The following is a 16,106-nucleotide window of genomic DNA, read 5'->3' on the forward strand; positions in this document are numbered from 1 at the left end:
GTCGCCACAATTTCCCATCCGACTGGCCCCCGACCCGACCCAACCCGCCCCGCTCCGCCCACTTCGACATCCTATTTCGCATCCTCTGGCCGGGCTTTCCCTTTTAATGAAATTTTCCCCTGCGCTGGTCGAGTAAACACATTAAACAGATTTCAATTTTTTAATATTCCAGCGTTTATTGGGTGGCATTTTTTCGGCCAGGGGGGTGGAGTGCGGGGGGAGGGTCGTAGAAATTAATTTGTAATGCGGAAATTGTAAAAGGCGAAAAGATCTGAAAATTATGTTGTAATTTGGAGCGGCGACGCGAATTTGATTGAAATATTACTTGAGTTGGGATGAAGCTCGTTTGCAGCAAATGTGGGTGTGCTTGAGTTTTATGAGATGTATGATTGGTACTTTTTGAAAATGTAAGTATTCGAGAGTTTAAGATGACTAGACTTGAATGGGAAAATTAAATTTATTCAAATATTACAAATGGAGTTAATGAAGATTTTTAACAATAATATTTTCTGAATACACAAGCTTTTCTCATATTTTTTCCTCATAAACTGGTTTCGATCCTAAAGAGTTTTCTTTTTCCTAATCGAACCAAGTTTAATGTGTTAAAGATACGATTATAAATCTGTGTATCTGAGGGCTGTTCGCCACTCGGAGATACGAATTCCTGATAGTATTCAAGTCGCTGTCGATTATTACTTCACATTCGGCTCGAGTTGAAGGTAACGCCAGCACAGACAAAAGATCGCACCGCCCAAAAATGGAAGATTCGGGCATTAATAATAGCAATAAAACGGGTCGTAAAAGAGCGGCCGTAACCGTTAAAGCCAGAGAAACCGAAACCCGTTAAGAGCACGAGCAGCGCAACACCCACACGCCGAATATGTAAAGCGGAGGTAATGCCATGCACAAAGCCAGAAATAATAAACCGAAGAGGAGCCACAAATATTGATAGTACAATAGAGCAGCCCATAAATGGTGTCCAGCACACAAGCCCCACAATCTCGTATCGGATAGGCTTTTTTATGGCCGTTGGCCCGTGAGTTTACTCAGCGCTATTGATTTGCGACGGTCGGTGCCAAGGTGTGCCGAATTATAAGGAAGCCGCCCGAAATGCGATTATTGTCACGGTCATGTTTTCACCGATGGGCGGGTCGTTCGTCATCCAGGATTTTCACATCTTTCTTAAACTAATAGTTGGCACTTTGGTGAAAAGATTTTCTAATCCTTTTATAGTGCACACGTTTGATGTAACAGTAGAACTGAAATGAGTCAGTCCTCTTTTGACTTATGATTTTATAACATTGAAGATTCTAAAAAATCGAACTAATTACGTATAAAAATACCCTATTAATGATTTTTGTGAATATATACCGGTATCCATAAAACCGTAATTTCTTCGCCTAAAATCAGTTATTAAAGTGTCCCCAGTGGCGTTTTGTTGGAGAATCGTAAAACCCAATTAGGATGCGAAGGTTTGGGCCTTTATGCCTTTGTGTTCTCGTGAGCATAGTTCCCAGTTTGATGACTGGAATAGTTCGAATGTGTTTATCTAGCCGTGTAATGGCAAACACCTTGCGCCACAGAGACCCGTCAACTTGTTCCCTCAGTGCGAAGGTATCAGCCTCAAGTATACATACATTCGAGGCATACAAAGTCCCGAGTATATGTAGGCACGAAATGTCTGTTGTTTCTATCTGTTGATTTTTCTTTTTACGGCCTGCATACATTTTGAGGTATTGGTTTGCCTTTTGTACATACAGTGAAACAAGATTTCTTTTCCCTATAATTATTGTGACTTTATAAATTCCGAAATAAAACAAATAATATTTTTCAAAAGAAAATTAATAAAATATTACGACTAAAATATAATTCAAAATTAAATTTTTGTATTTGTATTATATTTTTTGTTAAAGTTTATGTTATTTCTAAAAATTGTTGGACAATAGTTGAACTTTTCCACACAGTTTCCACTGTAGTAGGCCATTTTAGGGCCACTTTGAGGCGACTGACAAACTGACGGACTGACGGAATGACGCGCCGAGTGGATGACTGACTGATTGCATGACAAACTAACGAAACTAACGAATCGGCGGACCAACCGATGCCAAACACTCAAAACAAAAAATACATACACAAGCGCACATATGGACACTCAAAAACAACAAGACGAGAACAGGAGACCTCTTAAAAGGCTGGCAGCATAGAAGCAGAGGAAGAAACACAATAATGGGCTCGAGACCCCCGGGCCTAAGTTTACTTTGCCTTTTTCACTTTTGATATTTTGACATTTTCATTTGACAGCTGATTGAAGGGCCCCCGACCAACAACAACCACACGGCTGTGTGATTCGATTTCGATCGATGTTGTGGCGACACAGCCGAGAAATGAGAGGTACACTGAGGAATAATTACTATAGTTTTGGGAGCCAATCATTAGGAGCAGTTCCAAAGATTCTTGAAATCATTTTCAAAATAATTAACACAAATATAACCTCTTTTAAAATATTCCGACTAATTGTTGTAAGTCTTAAATATAAATATAGGATATTAATTTAAAATCGAATTAAAAATTTAAATATTAAGTTAAATTCATACATTTTGTGATCATGTTTGAAACTAAAATATCTTAAAAACCATAGTTTATTTTCTTATATCAAAAGGAATTTTATATATTGCCCTGTAGTTTTCACAATAATTTTTAAGATTTATACTACAAAAGTTTTTCAGTGAATCTACTGGCCACGAACGATAGCGATAGCTTGTTGTCAGGTCGAATAGTGCTCACGCTCATGTGGTGCGGTGGTGTCAAGTGCCCAGGCAGTGGGGCAAGCACCACCGAAATGTGCCAAAAGCAAAAAAACAGAACGGAAAATTACCAAATTTCTTTCAGCTTCAGAATTATGGAAAAAATTAAGATACAAATGCGTGGCATTAAACAAAAAGCAAAAAAATAATTCTTGGTAAACTTTGTAATGGACTTTGAAGGGTTTAAAAATGTTCTATCAATAGGAGGCAGCTAACTTATAATGTTTTAAAATAATCTAAAAATATAACGGAACTAATAAATAAATCTTAAGCAAGTATATAGATAAATAAATGATTTTTGCTATTAACCATTTGTTTTGTTCATTTTTTAGTACCCACTGTGCCGCGCCCCTTATTTCTATAACCAGAGGGCGGGGGCGGTGCGTTGCGCATATGAATGTGTGACATGTTTGTCGAAAATGTTCAAAGTTGTTTGGCTCTTTCGGTTTGCTTTCATTGCTGTTGTTGTCGTATTGCTCGCCTGATGGAAATGGAAATGGAAAGGGAAGGGGGCGGTGAGTGAAAAGGGGGCGGGGCAGAGAGGTTACATAGGTGTTTTGCCGGTGCAGGCCAAGTTGCGCCTAATGGCGTCGCGTGCGTTAACTTTTAGCGTCAAGTGTCATAGCCAGTATGTGTGTGATTACACTGATATCAAAATTGTTATATTTTTTTTATTCACTTTTTCTGGTTTTACTTCTGCTTTAAAGTTATAATATTACCCTAATAATTTAGAAAGCTTAATTTCATTCATGGTATTTTTAAGAACTGTATTTATTTAGGAGTATAATATGACTTTATATAATTTTAGTTTGTGAAAAACCAATCTGACATCTGAAACATAAACCAAAAATGCTTCATTTTAATTTAAACCTTTTTTCTATTTATTTCAACTAACAAATATTTTTTCCCAGTGCGCCTGTGTGTATTTTATGCTATGTTTGTCTAACTGCACATGACAGTTGCCGAGCATTAGCCTGATCCAATTTGGCATTCCCTGCGTCGCCCGTATCCCCTCTTTCCGCCCAAAAAGAAGAGTGTCCATTGTGGCAGCGAAATGACCCGAAGCACTCGAGTGACACCTTTTTTTTGGGCTGCGGCCCGGCCTTCTTTGCATTTAATTGCCCAAAACGAAGCCATCGCATACATACATGGGTGCACCTTTATGAGGGCCCTCCAAATGAGAGCTAATCGAAAGCGTTTTTACTTTCATTTCCTCCTCGAGTTCGCCTCATTTCGGTTGACATTAGTTGCAGGCAACCTTTGCTGCTCCACCGAAGTAATTATGTTCGCTGTGTGGGGGTAACTATCCAATTAGGAGTTGAATGTCCAATTCTGGAGCAGGTAATATTGAACTGGCGTGTTTTTGTGGGGATGGAGAGGCCCAAACCTCCGAGTAGTTAGAAGTTAGAATTACATACGGTTTAAATGCTAGAGATATTTTAGTAACATTATTTGGTACTAATTTGTTTTGAATTTTTTATAAGAAATAGATTATTTTATTTTTATTAGAATTTGTAACTTCGATTTCTATCGTTTTATTTGAAATGAATAAATACGGCTTTTTACATTTTGAATAAGGTATAATTTATTTTACATAAGTTGGTATAGTTTCCGAGTAACTCGATCCAGATTGATGGAACCTTTTCGAACGTATACTTAATATGCCAACTGCTAGCTTGGGCAGCACTGGCAGCTCTAATCCCAGATGGCCATTGCTCGAATTGAAATACAAGCTGCGGTGTTGTCGGCAAACAGTTGTGGGGCCAAAATGAAGATTGACGAGGAACATGCACCACCCCCGCCCATCCACGCCCACCAATTCAGATTCTTCACCAAGCGTCCCGAAGACATTTTAATGTAATCCCATAAGATAAGGACTCGAGTGCAGGCAACTGCAGCCGAAGGACACGAGACTACACGGGACAAATTGCATTGCCATTTCCACGCTTCGCTCAAGGCTCCCGCCTGGTTTTCCTTCTGCCCCAGCCAGCCACCCCTTGGCTCACCTTCCCACCCCCACCCACCAATCTTCGCTGCAACTCTGCTCTGTTCTTAAGTGCTTGAAAGCGCATAGTTCGCCAGCTTGTGTGAGACAGGGCGCATGTTAGCAGGAGTAAGTGTAATCAACATGCAAGCCGAACAATGCAGGGTGGACCGGAGTGACGAGGGGTGAAGAGTGCACTCTAAAAAATATAAATATATAATTATTATATATAAAAATGATTTTAGAAAAAAAGAGCATAATAATCTCTAAATTATTATTAACATTTTTTATACACACAAGAAACTAATAATGTTAGTTTTATTACAGTATTAAAATAAGTTAAAGCTTCTTATGAAAGTCTATTCTAAGATTTTCATTATTATGTTGTAAAATTAATAAAATAACACAAAAAAAAAATGTATTTAAGAAGACAGTTTTAACGTTTATGTTTATTGTTACAAATATCACCATGAAGTTTATTATCTACAAAAATTAATTTTATACATGCTACTTTCTTTACTTATTTTTCGAAGATTTTGAACATTTAAAGGGCAGGTTTGCGATACTTTAAGAGCCATCGGATATTTGCCAATATCGAGGGCATTAAATTTAATTGAATTTTTGTTTTTTTCCAAGTGCAGAAGGATGCCCTCACGTATCCGGACGGGCGCCTGGAGTGGCGTTCAAAACGAATTTGCCACAGCACTTGAGCGCTCAACAGGACGAGGATGACGAGTGGGGGTATGGCGATGAATATGAGGACGAGGACCACGCGAGGACCGTCCCCGGATGGCTATGGCCATGTGGAGGGGAGTTCGCTACGTTATGGTATGGATGGTATGGTAGAACAACGCAGCGCAGCGATAATAATGACGGCGAAAACAATTGCAACAGCGGTAAACAAGAACTCGCTCGACACGCTCTCGACACTTGAAGCGCCCAAGGAGCGAAGGACTCCCGGTACCTGGAAGGACTACCTAGCTGAGATCCCTGGCAGAAACATCCCGGATTCCGTCAAAGGAGACGGGGACTGGCACGCAATCACGGGCCCGGGCACGGACGTCTGTTGTTGTGTAATAAGCATTAATGGGGTGCTCGCCGGGATTGCCGTTACCGTTGCCACGGCCGTTACCTATTCATCCCAAATGTTGTTTGTGTTTATCTGTCAACATGCAACGTCGTCGCCGTCGCCATCGCAACGCCGCTCCCTGCATGTTTGCGTTTGCCTCGGCTGCTGCACAGAGACCACTCGGATCGGATTGCAATTACCGTGGGATATGGCATGCGAAAATATTGGCAAGCTGTTTGGGGTATCTCTGAAATTCTAAGACTTCAATGGAATTATTTATTTATAACGTGTTTTTAGTTTTACAAATTTAATATGGTTGAGAGGAATTCTTGAAACTTATATGAGCTTGCTTTTCTAACGCAGCTGGGCACATTGTTCTTTTGGAAGTGTGACCATTTGATTTTATTTCAAGAAAATTAATTAATGTCAAGATGTATTGGTAACTTCCATGATTTTTTTTATAATGTTTTTGTGTTTCTTCTGATTTAAAATAATAATTGAATATAGCCAAAACTTGGCATAGGTACACCATATAAATGCATAACGAATTCCTGTATTTTCGCTTGCATTCCTCCCGGTCCCACTGTGCCACCGCCATCATCATCAGCGATTGCCGCAGTCATCCCCGAACCCATCAGCGATGATGATTTTCATGATGATGACGCCGCTGCCAACGACAGGGAGCGCGTGTGAGAAATCATCTTTTTAATTTTCACAATCAAATGTTTTTGTTATTATTTTTTCCACTCGACTACCGCATTTTCCGGGCCGAGCTACAGGCTACGGATAGAGCAGCTGTCCGAAATTGAAACGGGGTGGATGGGATATGATAGGATGGTATATGGTATATGGTGTGGTGCGGTGCTTTTGCGGGCTGGGGACAGGGATGGGACTGCCACTCAGATACTCGAGTTTTGTTTTGTGGTTTATTACACGCAAATAAATTACATTTATGTTTGTTTCCATTTCCATGCAGTTGCCACTGTTTAGGGATGGGACTTTAGTGGATTTCCTGACGGTTTCGATTTGAGTGTCCTAAAGATATGCAGCTGCACAGTTGGCTATGTGAATGTATATTTTTATATTTTTTTATATTTCTATAAAATTATTATTATATAACAAAAAGTATAACAAAATATTAGTATATATTAAATTCACTAAATAATTTAATCGTTAATCGAAATTAAAAAAGTAAAAAGTGCTGAAAACCTAATCGAAATAGATGTTGATGTTAGATTATTATTCATAATTGCCATCTCTATTGCCAACTTTGGCGAAAATTTGTTTCCATTTTGTGCTGTAATTTTTCCACTGCAATTTTCCCATACACTTTTCCCCCTCCCTCCCCGCCGCCGTGCTCTAATCACCCCCTTTGGCATTGCGACTCTGGTCCGTTTTCTCGATTGTTTGCTGCTCTTTATTAATTTGATCATTTCATGATTGCCATTGTTATTGTTGCTGTTGGCATTGTTGTAATTAACCTTTTGTCTTTGTCGCTGGTCGTTGTTGCTGTTCACTTTGGCCAGGGGTTTTGGTCTATTTGTCGGACTCGGACTCGAACTCGAACCCGAACCCCAACCCTCTGTCATTGTGTGTTGGCAGCTCTGGTCAAAAGGTCCGTCGGATCCCCGGCTCCCATCGGTCCATTGTCCCATATTCCCATTGTATTTAGTGACATCAACACAACACCATACCCATTCCCCGACCCATTACCTCACTTTATGCCATTCCCTGCTGCTTTTCCTCTCGGAGTCGTTCCATTCGCACCGACATTTGGGCATTTTCCAGCGAAAGTCGGATGCTAATTATGCACTTGACATTTGACGAGGGCGGAGTCCCGCCCCTCGATGCTACTCGACTTTCATTATCCACGTACAACAAATTACTACATAACCCCTTAACCCCTAATTGCCCAGGGGGGTGGCAAGTAGTCGGGCTTGAAAGCTTGAAAGAGTGTTAACTGCGATTCGATTTCTTGTTCATTTATGGGGATTACATCCTTGAAGGAGTATAAATATATGATAAGTCAGTTTTAAGCTTGGAAAATTAATCATAATAAATTAATTCAGATTAATAACCATTAATAAATGTGCCGTTTAAGAAATATAATTTGTACCTAACCTCCTTTCCCTAAAAAATTATATATTTCATTGCGTGGTGCTTGAATTGTGCTACGACTTTATTTATTTATTTATAAGCGCATTTATTCCTTGTTCAACGCATTATATTATATATGATGGACGTTGATGCACTACGAGCAGTACAAACAAGTGGCCCAACGATACCAAGCACGTGCTTGTTACGCGCGGGACCCTTTATCAATTAGGGCAAAAATGCGAGTTCGCGAGGAAAAGACATGAAACCAAATACTACAACTAAGATTGAAGCAAATGAGATAAAATTTTAGTTTTTAATACGGGGATAGATGTTGAAGTGCAAATTAAATGATAAAGATTGTTATAATTTTTACATAGAACACGAAAAGGCTCATGCAGAGTAAAATTTGATGTACATCGAGGCAAATTAAGAGGGTAATAATTTCGTGTTAGTCTAACGGGAACATTAAAAGTTAAACGGTTTACCAGTTCTACGGAATCAATATCACCTCTTATAAGATTTTGCATAAAAATAGTACCAAGCATTATTCTACGGTTTTCAAGTGTAGGTAAATTAAGCAATAGTAATCTACTCTGGTAGGAAGGTAGCCTTACGTTTTGATCCCAGTTCAAACTACGAAGGGCAAAAAGAAGAAATTTTTTTTGCACCGACTCAATACGGTCGATGTGCACTTGATATTGTGGACTCCAAACTGAAGAACAATATTCCAAAATAGGACGGACAAGGGAGGTAAATAATAATCTGGTTGTATAAGGGTCATCAAATTCCTTTGACCAACGCTTTATAAACCCAAAAACACTCATAGCTTTATTGACAGTGGCCATTATGTGGCAATCAAATTTAAGTTTTGGGTCGAGAAGAACACCTAAATCGTTAATTGAATATATACGGTCGAGTGGTGTATTTTGAAGAGAATAACTAACAAACGTAGGAGTGCCCCTGTAAAAAGTCATAACGTTGCATTTAAGGCAGTTCAGATTTAAAAGGTTGTACTCACACCATCCCTGAAAACAATCAATATCTGACTGTAAGTTGAAACCGGACCTTACATCTTTATATGATAAACAAAGCTTAACATCGTCAGCGTACATTAGTACACGAGAATGAGCTACGATAGAGGGAAGATCGTTAATAAACAAAGTAAACAGCAAAGGGCCTAAATGACTACCTTGAGGAACTCCAGATGTCACGTTGATCATTTTAGAAACAGCGCTCTTAAATATAACCCTCTGAGTCCTACCATTCAAGTAACTTGAAATCCAAGTTAATAGATTACATGGGAACCCAAGCTGATCTAATTTGAATAAAAGGAGAGAGTGGTTAACAGAGTCAAAGGCCTTACTAAAATCTGTATATATGACGTCAGTCTGCATGTTATTCTTATATCCATTTATTACAATAGATGATAGTTCAAGAAGGTTGGTGGTGGTCGATCTTCGCTTAACAAAACCATGCTGACACGGTGATATTAGCGAGGAACATAAGTGCTGCAAATGAGAAGTAATAATACATTCAAATGCTTTAGGAATTGCCGACAATTTAGAAATGCCTCTATAATTCTGGGCATCCGCCTTCGCACCCTTTTTGTGGAGTGGAATAATGAAAGAGTCCTTCCAGATAGTTGGAAAAACTGATGATGAAATAGACAAATGAAAAAGTTTAAGAATCGGTTTACAAATGGTTGAAGCACAAAACTTAAGCACACTCCCAGGGAGTCCATCAGGACCGGGAGAATACGTTGGCGTTGTTGTTGCTAAATCCTTTAAAAGAGAACTTTCGGTAATTACAGGGGTAAAAATACAATTAGCCCTATTTAAGTGGTTAGGGTAGGTAGGGTTTGACCAAGCAGCCGAACTATAAGTAGTTTGGAAAAACTCGGCAAATAAGTCCGCAATTTCAGAATCCGACGATGCCTCTTTTGAGTTTAAACGTACCGATGAAGGCAATGCCAAAGACTTACGCTTGGCATTAACGAAGTTATAAAACTGCTTCGGATCATTTGAAAACTCGAATTTACATCGATTTAAATACATGGAATAGCAATGACTGTTGAGAACATTAAAATCTGAACGAGCCACAACATATTTCGCAAAATCAGATGGCTTTCCCGTTTTTTTATACTTTTTATAAGTGTTGGATTTAAGATTTTTAAGTCTTTGAAGCTCATTGTTGAACCAAGGAGGCCTGTTTAGCTTCGGAGGAAGACTGTCAGGTACGCATTCGTCAAAGAAAGTGTTTAAAACGCTATAGAAAAGTTCAATTGCACTGTCAATATCCATGCAATTGTACAAATCAGTCCAATTATATTGAGAAATCATGTAGTTTAGTTTATTATAGTCACATTTACGAAAGCATCTCCTTTTAGTTTGAGGAACTAAAGGAGAAAGGGTATCAGTACAGGGGAGGCCAATTGTCAATTCCAAAGTTGGATGATATTGGTCTTCAGGTACAACAAGTGCGTCAATTCTAGCTACAGTGACTTCATGCGGATCTAAAACAAAGACAAGATCTAATTGTCTATTTAATGAATTTCGTATAAAGCTTACTTGCTGTAACGATAATTCTAAAAGGCCATCCACAAAATCATGGGCGGATAAAGGAGTAGCGACAAGTGAGTCAGTGGGAAGAGACCAAGAGATATTTGGGAGATTAAAGTCACCCAAAACAATCAAAAGGTCTCTGTTGGAAAGAAAGGATAGAACAGATTTAATAGCAGACAGATGGTGCTCATAAATTATTAAATCGTATATAAATTTACATTAACATTTTTTCGCATCATTTCACAGAAGGAGCGAAGGAAAGCGTAGGAAAAACAAGCGAGGGCGATGGCTATGGCGAGAAACATTAAAAGCCGAGAAAAACCAAATGAAACTCATTAAAATTTTACGAACTTGATGTTCGGAGCAGTTTTTCTCTTTTTATGGGCTCCGCGTTTTCCTTTTTTGCCACAGCACTTTGCCTAATTTCATGGCCAAAAGCCTAAGAGGCGACAGAGACGTCAAGGACCAAAAAGACATTTGAAATTTTGATCACGTTACGCTTTTTTAATTGTTCCCCTGCGGCGCGCTCATTAAAACGCCGGCTCCCCTTCCCTTTCGAATCCCCATATTCCATATCTTTCCCTGGTAATTGAGACCTCGAAAATCTTAGTTCCCTCCCGGATTCCCCTGCACTTTGCCTTCTAGAGTTTCCCCATTTAAAATTGAGTAGAAATTATTTTAAAGTTTTATTGACTTTCTTCTCCTCGATGCGTCGATTCCCCTAAAAATTACATAGGAAATTCGTATGAGGAGATTTTTACGACGAACCCATCCCCTGCAGCTGGATTTTTGGGTTGCCACGTCGGCAATTTCGAAATTAGCTCGCAGCAATTTAAATGTTGTAAAAAATATAAATAACATGACGAAAGACGTAAGACGACACCCAACGCAAGCTTTATGGCACTTGGCCTCGGGTTATTTGTCGAGTTAAACTCAAGACGATTAAACTGTTTGAGGACAGGGACAAGGACAAGGACCAGGCTCGGGACCAGTCATCTAATTATCCTTATTCGGATGGCCTATTAACCGGGATGAGTCGCTTTTAGCACCCACATAAGCCCATTAGCATTGCACGACCCATAAAAAGTTGGATGCCCCGAGACATCCTCCTGAAATATTTGACGAGATCCGTCGATGGTTGTTAATATCAATTTGTCAACTTGGCCAAGCGGAGAAATCTGTAAAAGTTTCTTAATAAATTTTAGGAAATTTATTACTTAATAGGTTGGGTTTCAGACAAAGGTTATTTTCGTTACAAAATTATCGACTAAAAAAATGTCATATAAACTGGAAAAAATACCATTTGAAATAATGATATTATTATGTTATTTATAAATATAGAATTCTAAATTTACTTTTGTAATCTAATTGCTTTACGAAATAAATACGAAATGATAGCAAATAACTTGTAAATGCTTTTTAAGTGGCTCTGGGGAATGGGAAACACTTAGACCGCATTTCGTATTCATTCTACAGAACGAATATGAAGTTGTTGCTAATAACTCGTAAATCCTTTTCAAGTGGAACCAAAAAACGAAGAACGGGGAACACTTAATCTATAATCGATAAAGGAGCCATCTGCCGTTCACTCCAACTAGATAACTCATTAAAATCCACCTGAACCCCTTCCACCTCCGCGGCCGCACTGCTAATTAGCCATTTGCATATCAACTTGGGCCACAGATGTCCGGGGCCATAACATCAAAGTTAAGTGTCCCAGGCGGTAAAGGAGGCCAACGGGCGGGGCGTCGACAAATCGGGACCGAGAGTTATGCACTACGCACGTGACTGGGGCTAGAGCGCATTTGTTCGGCAGTAGTTCCTCGGACACGGAAGCGATTTATTAGATTTTCATTAAACAAACAAAGCGTCCGGCGCATTTAATTGCTTAATTTATTAATAACCAACCGAAGGAGTGGGATTCGGGACTCGGGACTCCAAGCAGCTGTCGCCTTCTCGGCGAAAAGGCAAAATGGGTGGGGTGGGGAGTCGGGCTCAAATTAGTTTTTCATCACGAAATTATGCCGGAGACGAAACGTCAATTTGGCACGCCCCGAAATGAGATTCGTCCAACACGAATACAAAGCCGAATGAGTACAATAATGAGGCCTAAAGAAGGGGAATAGATAGTACACAGAGGAAAAATGAACTCAGTTATATATTTCTTCAAAATATTTATTATTGCTTGGGACTTACTGATCTGTTTCTCAGTATACTATCTTCAAACAATAACTTTTCTAGTTGCCTATTCAATTTAAAATATAAATTATTATTTTTAAGGGTTTTAGAAAGTATCTTTAAGGTTTTTAATGATTCTCAGAATTTTCATAAACAAATTTATATTAAAAAGTTTAATTCATTAATCGATTTTCTGGCACTGTTTATTTCTCTGCTTCGAAAGTGTTGTTCCCGGCAAGTCCTTTGGGTAAATTAACACTCTTTGATTAGCCCCGCCCACGCCGAAAAAAACAAAAACGCTCTTATTACGTATACGCCATGTTGGCAGTCAATCAATGGACACTTGAGCATCGCCTCTCGTCCCACACCCATTTCCCCCTTCCTCCTTCCCCCTCCCCTCAAGGAAGTCGGAAGCTGGCGTTCGCTTCTATTGTACCTCCCCAATTCACTTCCACCTCTTCTGCTCCTGCTGCTGCTGCTGTTGTCATGCCCAGGCGGAAAGTTACGCAATTTTTGCTTATTATTTTCATAATCAATATTCAATTTAGACGAAACACTTGCCAGTCAACGTGGCAGCCTCCAGCCCTCCAGATCCTCGGCTTCTCCTCAAATTTCCTCCTCGTTCGGAATGAGCTTCAAAGGATGTGGGAAGATGGTGGTGGAGGGCTGATGAGGAGTGGGGCACGGAGACATCTCTAAGTGGCAGTGGGCCTGACTTCATGGAAAAGTCATTAAAATCTTAAAAAAAAACTTCCTTCAAAAAAATTAATTTAAAAAATCTTTTGAATTTAAAAATTTTTTTTTCAATTTTTTTAATTGTATATTTAAAGGTAGAACATAAAATCATTTAGCAAGATTATTATTCTATTCAATTATAAATAATAAGGAGAAATTTTAAGTATTTTTATAATAAAATTTGTTTAATTTTTAAGGGTTCAAAAGATGGCATATTTTCCCATTGATTTTATTTAAATTTTTACGTATTATTGACACAATGTTTTAGCACGGCAGTTTGCGTAAATTTCCCTGGAGGCGGACGCTCTTTTTCCAGGACAGGCTGACTGCCTGACTGACTGACAGACAGGAGCTGATTCCCTGGCAGAGTTTTGGGTTTTGGGGGGCGGCAACATTCTGCATTGAACTTATAATTAAACATGGAAAACGTGGAAAGTGTGGCAAGTGTGGGGGCAAGCAGGAAAACAATGGGGGAGCGGCTGAATTAGTCAGCAGTCAAGAGTTGTGCGGCAGGCGTTCAAATTGAAAACGTTACTTTGCATTCGATTGAAGTACGCATAATCGGGAATTATACGTTTTCCACCCCCAAGGAGATCAATTCATTTGCAGCTCGAGGCATATTTTCTGCAATTCAGTGTGATATTTTGCTCATTTACACTTGACTGCATACTCGATGAGGCCCCATCCCCATCCCATTTCCCTCCGAGCCTGTTTCAGTAATTGACCAATGCAAGGACCAAGGACCTTGGCAACAGGGGGCAGGACCAGCATCATCGGCAGTGGACAACGGCCCCCAACGGAGTGCTTTCATCATTGAAGCTTATGAAACTTTTGATTGACGAAGCCAGCCAAATGAACGAAATGCGAGTCCACAGATACAAGGACAGATACAGATACAACAACAGAGGCACTGGAAAAAGTGCAGAAATCAATCGAATATGCTTGAAATAAAAAGAATACATTTAGAAAAAAATATAAAATATATATAAAATAAAAGCACAAAAAAATATTATATACAATACAATATTTGGCTAATAATTTTAATATTTGTCAAAGAATCCGTTCACAAATAAGAACTGCGAATTGAAAAGAATGTTGTGATAAAGTCAAGCGATAAACTCTTTATTTATATCCTATTTAATTATTCATTATTATTAATTTATAAATTAATTTAATAATTAGATATTTAATTGTAATCCCAATTATTTTCCCAGTGTACTGAAACGGATGCGAATGATGAGATGAGAGGACAGCAGCTGGCCGAGAGACATTCATTAGCATTAATAAACATTTTGTATGCTGCCAACTAGAGCACTGAGCGAAAAACAGGGAGGCTTCTTAGCGTTCTGTGTGTTTCTGTGCCAGTTGAAGCCACGTTCATGGGTAATTTCTCCCACTGTAGCCTCTTCCTGCCAACAATCTGCCACAAAATGAATGAAATTTTATTAACTTGGCCCCCAACCTCCCGAATTGATTAGGACGGTCCGATGGGAGTGGTGGAAATGGAAACGTGAAGCTGACAGAGCAGTAAAATTACTTTTTAACTCAAGGCCTGAATTCGAAACTTGAACTATACTGATAACCGTTGACTGATAAATGATTCATGAGCTGCGGCTTTGTGCGTTTATTGCATAAGTTAAGTCATTATTGGTCTGCCGTCGAAGTTGGGGAATTGGATTTGATCTATAAACACAAACGAGTGAGTTAGTCATGAGATGATGTCAACGATTATGGAGTGCTTCTGGCCCGGATTTGAAAATGAGATATGAAATAAGATAAATTGAAACTGAATTGTTCCTCGAGATTTGGTCTATGATATCGAGCTCTTAACTAGAAAATTACCTTATCTCGTAAGCCGTTAAATAATAAACCGAATTGGCAAAGAAGCTCTTAAGTTTTGCGCACTATCTTAAACTAGGAAAAATTATGATAAGTGGTTGCCAGTTGGAGGCAATGCATCAACTGTCAGCCGGCGGAAAAGCTGTGCTAACTGGAGTCAGACCTAATGGATAACTCCACTTATGCAACCCAACTTCGCGGCGACTGTACCCAAAAGCACATAAAAACAATGGCATAAATCTCATGGAAAAGGGAGAGTCGCGTCTTGTGTTTGTTTTCAATAAATTTTCGGGAAATAGCCGCCGAGCAAATTCAACACCCGAACACAAGTGTAATTAATATTTCAGAGCTGAGCATTTATCAAAGAAAAAACTAACCAAAATTTTGGAAAGTTGCCTCCGTCCAAACGAAGAGCCCAAACAATTAATGGCACACTCTAACTTTTGAGGCCCTCGGGTCCCAAAGGCAAGACAATAAAACCGAAAATTCGGATTGGGGGCGAGGTGGCTCGTAAATGGAGGCGTTGGCCCAAGCCGAAGAAAAGCCAAAGTCGGGCTGATAGACAATAGCGGTGCACCGCAAGCACGGTAGCCAGTTACACACCCATCCGCCTGCCGAGTGCATCCATATATGTATGTTTATAGGGAGACCCATCGAAGTCGGCTGTGATTAGTGTAGCAATCATAAACTGACCAAGGGGTGAGGCTCGTCTGCGGTTGCCCCGATATTAAGTTCACTTTTCGAGTGATTTACGAGTAGATTCAGATGCAGATGCGATGCCCTACTTCAGAAAAACATACATAAGTTACGTAGCTTGAAAACTCCTAATAAAAATCATT

This window comes from Drosophila takahashii, chromosome 3L, assembly GCF_030179915.1.
Source record: "Drosophila takahashii strain IR98-3 E-12201 chromosome 3L, DtakHiC1v2, whole genome shotgun sequence".
Taxonomy (NCBI): Eukaryota; Metazoa; Arthropoda; class Insecta; order Diptera; family Drosophilidae; genus Drosophila; species Drosophila takahashii.